This window comes from Acyrthosiphon pisum, chromosome A3 (genome assembly GCF_005508785.2).
Source record: "Acyrthosiphon pisum isolate AL4f chromosome A3, pea_aphid_22Mar2018_4r6ur, whole genome shotgun sequence".
In the NCBI taxonomy this organism is placed as follows: Eukaryota; Metazoa; Arthropoda; class Insecta; order Hemiptera; family Aphididae; genus Acyrthosiphon; species Acyrthosiphon pisum.
Genome location: NC_042496.1, coordinates 8,698,194 through 8,706,527, shown reverse-complemented (window position 1 = coordinate 8,706,527; position 8,334 = coordinate 8,698,194). Strand labels below are relative to the sequence as shown.

The 8,334-nt window shown below is 36.1% G+C and overlaps 1 protein-coding gene across 1 annotated transcript in view; it reads left to right on the top strand.

Moving 5' to 3' along the window:
* Positions 1-4,403: 4,403 nt before the first annotated feature.
* LOC100168401 overlaps positions 4,404-8,334 on the top strand; it is a 28,435-nt gene continuing 24,504 nt past the window's right edge. The window contains exon 1 of the mRNA XM_001952823.5: positions 4,404-5,089. The gene's annotated coding sequence lies outside the window, so the exon portion shown is untranslated. The remainder of the gene's footprint in view (positions 5,090-8,334) is intronic.

Sequence of the window (8,334 nt, the reverse complement as noted above, 5' to 3'; positions counted from 1 at the left end):
TAGGTTATTTAATGTTAGTAAAGAAAGGCATTAGCCCCCCCCCCCCCCCCATCCCAAACGTTATTTGCGCCAATGCCTATACCACGTTTGTAATAAGACATAAGTAATAAGTAACAACTAATTCAACCTATGATAATATATACATTAACGATTATCATTTAAGATTTCAAAATAAATGTTTTACTATATTGAATAAGCTGCAAATAACCTACGCTAAGCAGCCAATTTAATAGTACCTAAAGGTATAGAAAAAAATGAAACTATTTACTAAAAATATTTTTTTTTATTTGTCAACAGAAAATGTTTGTATTTTAATAGATACAAAATGGATGAAAAAACAATGTTCAAAAAAATTGATGATATATTATGATTCCCAATTTTTGTGGTGCTGTTATCAATTATAATTTCACGGAAGCTAAATTAGTGCCCACCCATTTATTTTGATAGTTGCAACCACACCGATTGAGATATTATGAATCTGTTTTATGTAATGTATCGTTGGATAGGTTTTTATTAAAATTATTTTTATACTTTTTTTTTTTTTAAAGACTGCACATGATTTTAAACCTGTAAGTTATTGCTATAGATTTACCATTTTCATATTTCATTCCAGTTAAAATACAAAGTTACGATATACCAGACATATTAATATCATCTTATATTTCCAATTTGGATACTTACTCAATTCTATTATTCTGGTGTACAAAGTATTATTTCAAATAATGAAAAAGATTAAAATTAGCTTTATGCTGTTCATAGATTAAAATATAGTTTTATATAGACATTTAAATAATAGGAAAAAAATAATAAAACAAGGTAGGGCCAATTTATTGGACCATACAGGTAAACAGATACCTCTATCATATATGTACAACGTACATACACTATGGATATACGCCTATTATACCGACATATTACAATATACTGTTCGTACTAATCGTACCCAGGACCGGAAATTTTTGAAGACGTACCTACGTATAACAGTATAATACAAGCAACTAGTAAGTACTTACGAAATCGTGATACTACTAACATTAAGGAAAATAAACAATTATAACACACTCCATAAATTCATTAAAAAAATGTTTTAATTATTATTATCATTTACTAAAGTATAACGGGACTAAACCACATAACTGCACTAATAGTTCCTATGCACTAAAAATAATAATTAATAATGTTATCACGGAGCTCATTAAATAATAAATTTCATTAATTTTATTTACCCACACAAAATACAAATACATATAGTTAAGGTCATTAACTAGTTTTGATTTTGGCAAAGGAGGCTATATGTGTATAATGTATAGATTGTATGTCTGCAGTATACACATATATGGTATTGTAATAGTATATGACTTTATAGTTATGGTTTTGCGGAAGCTAGACACTAGAATTCAACTATTTGTTTTAACCTACAATACCCGCAGAAGCAATAACCAGACAGACAACACTAACCGATTTATAAAGATATTTTTACTAAAAAAACTATAATAATGTATTTTGTAGTATATAATCTTATTACGTAGGTGTATATAAGTATAAAATATTGAAATATGTAGGTACAATACTTCAATTTATTAAAATATTTCAATACGTAAATATTGCTTGTGAATTATGAATTTATAATAGGTAGGTACACTTAATTATCACTACAATAAAATGTATTATAATAAATATAAACAATTCAACAAAAAAAATATTTTTTTAGGTACTATACATGTAGCCTATGGTACATCAGAGCAACACAACATTACATATGGATAAATTATTGTTCTTATAAAGTTATATTTAAAAATTATAATTTTAAAGCATTTAAACACCTAGATACGAAAACATTATATTATAATACTAATATACTATTAATTAAAAAAATAAAATACCAAATTTATACAGTTGGCTACATGCATACCTCCTCAAAAGGTAAACTAAGGAATTTCTTATCGATATCAATGATGTATCAAAAGTTAATAATCTTATGTAGCAGAATGAAAACTGTAAAAATATTTTTTTAAACATTTATTATAATTTATAGAATACACTAAACACAATGGATAAATATTATATTTACGATATGGATAACTATGAACTTATGGAAGGAGCCATTTATGCACGAAAATGGCTTGAAAAGTTGGGTTAAAGGAGCCACCCCAATGGAAGCTTAAGAAAAGGAGTCTTAAAAAAAATTCAATATTAATGGTGTTTTTACATAATTTACGTTTAAGTCTCCTAGTTGGGTTTTTGGGCAAGGCTGTTTTTGAAATTATATAGTAGTAGGTAATAGGTACAAATACTATGGTTAATATTTAATATTATTCTGTTATATTTAACCAAAAATATTTTTGGCATTCTTTAAAATCATTCAATATAGACCTAACCAATTGATCATTGTACAAACATAATTATGGATATTGAATAGTAGAACCTTTTTTTATTTGGACACAACTTACTAACTGATTATATTTCTGACGCAACTTTATATAGTATCCATGCACCGATTAAGATTACTTGCATATAAAATATAAATAAGTGTAATTGTTTAGTTTTGTCGTTTAATTGTCAGAATCTAATATAGTATATACCATTCGAGAACCATGCAGTTAATTTTATGCAAAATCGACGGAGAAACTAATGTGAAGATTTGCGAAAAACATACAATATTCACACACCAAAGTGACCAAACCACTTAACATGATGACGTGTTGATCGGATAATGCGATACGCGAATAAAACGTGTTCAAATTTCAGAAAACGCCCGAATTGGATATTATTCATATTCCTCGTATGCTTTTATTATATTGAATATGAATTATAAGTACCTAATAATGTCGACTTGCTGTTGTAATAAATAATAAAAAAAATCTCAAGAGAATCTCCGAAGTGAGAGAGAAGGAAAAAGATATGGTGCCCTGGTGTCAACCACCGTTGCAGCAGTTTCTATATAAGTATTTCGCAAGATTCGGCAAGGTCGCATTGTTCGGGTTCGTGACCGAAATAAAAACGACATCCCAATAATATGTCACATCCAGAGACAGCTTAAACATGCTTTTTGTGGTTTAATACGAAACACCAAAATTCTAAGACTTAACATTTAAATTACATGCATTTTTAGATGACCAGTATACGACACACTTTGTACAAAATGTCAAATTTGTGTGAATTGCATTCTGTGTTATGAAAATTTGATTATTTTCTGGCTGGGTGTGGCATTAAACGGTGGCATTGTTGAGTGCGATATTATATGAATATAATATTTTTTTTTTAATGTGAATATAACTGTTAATAAACCATATACTATTATACTAGGTATACTAATGACTAATGATTAATGAGCATAATTATATTATATAATATTATACTATATAGAGATTATAGGGTGGTGAGCATGTAGGATGCAGGTTGCTCCTGCTTACTATAGCCTTTATTTACATTTTGTATGCTTGTGAGTTTATGTTAATCATATTATATAAGTAGGGCTGAATTAAATAGTATTCGTATTGTCATCTATTTTCTGGATTCAGTCGGATTGACACCGCATTTATAAAGACTGCATAACATTCACACACATATATTTACATCCCGAACATTATAAATATTTAAAATAATTTTCTGTAGGTAACGTCAGTTTACTGTTAGGTAGCATATATTAGACGAATAGGTACCGTAGTATATTATAAAAACATACATTTATAACCACACTAGAATACCATACAAATTGAATGTTTATTTTCAGGAATTTATCGATATAGGTAGGTATCTACTTTAAGTTGTAAAATCTTTAATTATTTTTATTTTTTTTGAAGGGGAAAGTATTGCATTTGTGGGGCGAGTGTTCATGTAAGTTTCGGAAAATACCTCGCAGTACCTACACCTCCCTCACGACGGACCTCACGAACATCGGCGCGACATACACTTATAGTCCGCCACGCGTTTCGACGATCCCACATTTTGTTCTATATATCATAATATATTTTCGTCTGCGAGTCGCGCGCGATTTATTGTAAATTAAGTTATTGGAATCCGATAAATAATAGATCAAAGAGCTACATAGTATGCAGGCCGGACGATATTGCAGCGAGGACGACACAATAATAAAATATACTTATATGTATTATACGTAAAGGTATATATTCTTAGTTGCAGGCGCGTGTGTCGCGAGATAAATACTGCTCAAAACGGATGAGTTAAAAAAAATAAGATAAATAAAAGAACGAAGGGGAAAAAATGCAGTCGTCCGGGCCGCGTGTGCAGACATGCTATTATCAAAGGTGCCGCTATATTCCCGTGAATTGCGGTTGGTAGCGGTTCCAGTTTCCCGCGAGGACCGGTTCCCCTACCCGTCGCGCGTCGTCCGCTTACCGTCGGCGGCGGTGGTCGCGGACGTACGCGCCGCCGCCCGTGGTCGCGGTCCCGGTCTCCCGGCAGCGTCGCGTCGGCCGGTCGGTTACGCCAAAGAACCGGCCGCCGGTAGTAAGTAGTGTGTCTCCGCGGGTCTACGAAATACGTGCGCCGCACAGGTGTTCGCGCTGCTACCATATAATATATTCTACACGTAGATCTGCACATACACATATTATAACGATACATAGGTACTTAACGTAAATAATATTATCAATATAATTATCGATTTTCCGTACGCATTATCGATATATTCAAGGAACCTCCGCAAGGTGCACGGGCATTTTTTTTTTGTCTGAGTTCCGATTTTCCGTCTCCGCTTCACTCGTCCGCGTGATCGAGACCGCGTCGAGCGTGCAATTCCGGGATCGTTCCGATTAACCCCTTCAGCGCTCTTGCGACCGTCGTCGCTGCGGTCATCCGCGGTATCCGTGCGGTTGTCGTCGCAGCCGCAGCCCACACACGCGCCAGTAATGTGCGACCGGCGACCTGCGAAAAATCACTAAACGAAAAACTGACACATTGCAAAACGTGACACGAGGAATATGATCGTTTTCGCGAGCCGGAAAAACGTTTGATCGATACGGGGGCACAGCAACCAGCTGCTTTAGCGTTTATCGACGCTTATTCCTACCACCGGATACGATCTCTCCGACGTCATCGGCGCCGTACTATTCATCCGGCTTGAATCGTAAGTTTAAAAATCAACGGCTTCGCCGGAAACATATATTATATTAATTATATTGTTATTTTGAATACATTATGATAAGTAAGATGAAACCTAGCTCAGCGTATTCGGGACATTTCAAGAATCGATTCGAATGGCGATATAGCCGGCACCTAAGTATTTCGGCGGACGCATTTTTGTCAAGCAGACTTATCTTTGTAATTCGGGTAATGGGTAATTTGTTTGCTGCGAATGAAACAAGTGTTTGCAAAAAAAAAATAATTGATCGCGGCGGCAGATCTACGTCATCATTTATCACACCCGCCGGGCATATATCGTTTATAATAATATTTAATATTTATTGATGTGTACAGATCTATAGATATCAAATACAGAGAGAGAGAGAAATGTTTATGCGCCCTCAAGTCCGGCGCAAAAGTACGGTTTTTCGAGGCTCCGGATTCGCGATGATAAATCTATAATCTAACATCCGTTCTGCGATAATGATAATAATATTAATAACATATATTTGCAACGTACACGTCCGAAAGAAGGGCGGGGTGTACCTATTTATGTTATACGAAACGTAAGCTGGGCCCGACGGGCCTGACTGCTGTAAACACAACATTATAAAACGAATATGATCTACGCGTAGGTATATACCACAATAAACATCACAATATGTTATTACCGCGTGCCGATTTTTCGCCGTCTCGTTCGACGTTTTCGATTCATCCTGCACAACAACGTTCGCGACCTCGTTCCGGTTATATTTTTGACCGGCTCGCAATGCTTTATACGTTGATGCGGTGCTTAGACCGCGGATACCTTGATGATTGTCATCGACGTATAATTCACGTCTGTTTTGGGAGAGCCTAAGATGGAGCACCGATTAATCAACTGTCTTGCCGTCCGATTTTTAGAAAAGTCCCACCACGTCTCGCATCAATCCTTACCGTCGACGTGCACCTCCCCCCGATAGCGGAAACCACCGCGATCGAGGTAGCCAATTTTTGTCGATATTCGTTTTTGGATAAATACCGCACACGCGTCCTGGTGGGATTTCAGGAAAGTCGGAAGGATTTTCCAGTCCCGTTAAATAATATCATCACGATACTCGCGTAGCATGCCTACTGTGCACACACACGAGGTTTCAATCGGCACCGTGTATTTCGTTCGCCGCGGGACAATAAATTATTAATATTTTCTTTCCAATTTCATTATAATAATAATATCATTACAGTATACCGTATAAATTCACAAATATTGTGTGCTCTTCGCCGTACTGAATATGGTGCATTGGACACTAAGGGCCGTTTATTATTATATACACACGATATACCGGCCACTAATAGACACACGACTAATTGGCGTGTTACTTTTATTGTGTACGCATTCCGTTACACGTATGTAATCTCTGTAGTAACGCGTTGCCAGATACCTACTAGCGATTCGAATAACACGGATATATTTTATTATTTTTATTAGAACACGGCTTAAAGTAACTTTATAGTGCGAGTTTTATGATTTATGTGATTTACGCTATATAGTAATACTGGTTAATTGACTGCGGTTCCAATGATCATAAACGCGTTTCCATTACCACCTACATGTATTATGTATAGAATAAAGATACTGTGCATAATATTATATTATACCTATACATATTTATAAGCTATCACGGTTTTTCGGTGCATAATTACACCCAAAAATGCAACGAAATGAAAAATAAAACGTTATTCCACAATAATTCGAACTCGCATAACAAATCGACGACAATGCCGGTTTCGTGTATTATGTAAATTATCCAGTTATTCGAATGCTGCTGCAGCAACGTCGAAGCTCGTTAAAATATATTATCGATCGATATCAAAGCGTATCATCGGAAATGGACGGATTGACGAGGAAATAATGTAGTTTACACGTTATAGCGCTTTTAAACTTAAATTTCAGCAAACCTAGAACGACAAACCATTATGTTATATTATAGTTAATCCTTCTAAATTGACCATTGCGGTTAGCCACACATATATACGGTCCAACCCACTTCGTGTACCAGAGTATACGATCATTATACTTAATATTTTATTTACAAATTACAAGTCAATTGCGTGAACCTCGTTAGTAGAATCAGAAGTAGTTGTGGTGGTAGTAGTAGTAGTAGTAGTAGTAGTAGTAGTAGAGATGGTAGTAGAGTAGTAGTACTGTAGTAGTGGTTGTATACTGTACACTATTGAAACGTCATAATATATATAAAATTACTCATACGATTTCTTCCGGATAAAAAGACGTACCGTGTGTGGAGTATACGCCCCCCCCCCACGTGTAACTAGTTTTATTTATACCAATATACGACGAATGCACAAGCAATGGTAATTTTTATATTTTCAATTCCTAGAAATATTTCTGAATCAACGCGATTTCGAGAAAAATCCTCTCTGCACTCAAAAATGGGTCTAAATAGACAACGTTTAAATCCTTCGCGAGTTAGGGGCTTATCGTCCGCACGTGGCAAATACACAATATTATCGTAGTCGTTTATTTTGCATCTACGCGTGTATATAATAATATAGAGAATAATGAATAACAACAATAGCCTTAATATTTTGTCGCTTTGCAATAATAACGGCGGAATTCGTAAGAAAAGAAAAACGAGTTTTTAATAGTTTGCCAAACTCATAACATCTCCCACCATATACCTGGTGTATATAGCAGCTGTAGCGCAGGTATATCATGCTTCACGTCTTCTTGAAGGGTGCGCCGCGCCGTGGGAAAACTCTATATAGCGTATGTATCGTCGGCATTGTCAGTGTGTGAATGTGTGTGTCTGTGTGTGTGTCTGTGTGCGTGTGTGCAGAGAGTCGATGCCCTGTCTGTGGTCACCTCTCTTCCGGCCCGGGCCGGCTCACGGGTTGTAGAATGCCGTTGGGTCAAGGCTATAGATGCTCCCGCCGCGGTGATCGCCATACAGACTCGCGCGCCCCGCGACGCTTTCGTAGGCCAATAATTCTCCCACCGCCGGTGTCTCGTCGTTGCCACTGCCGCCGCCGCTCCTCGCCATCTCGATCGCCACTGTGTGTGTGTGTGTGTGTGTGTGTATGTGTGTACCACCTGACCTAAATCAACTTACCTGATCCGCCCGAAGCGTATAGGTGCATGCTGACGAAAAATATACGAAAGAAAAAAATCGACTACGTATTATACGTTCGCTATAATACCTATGACCAGCCAGCGGTAACCCGTTCGCACAAAACTTTCTGCCAGTCTTG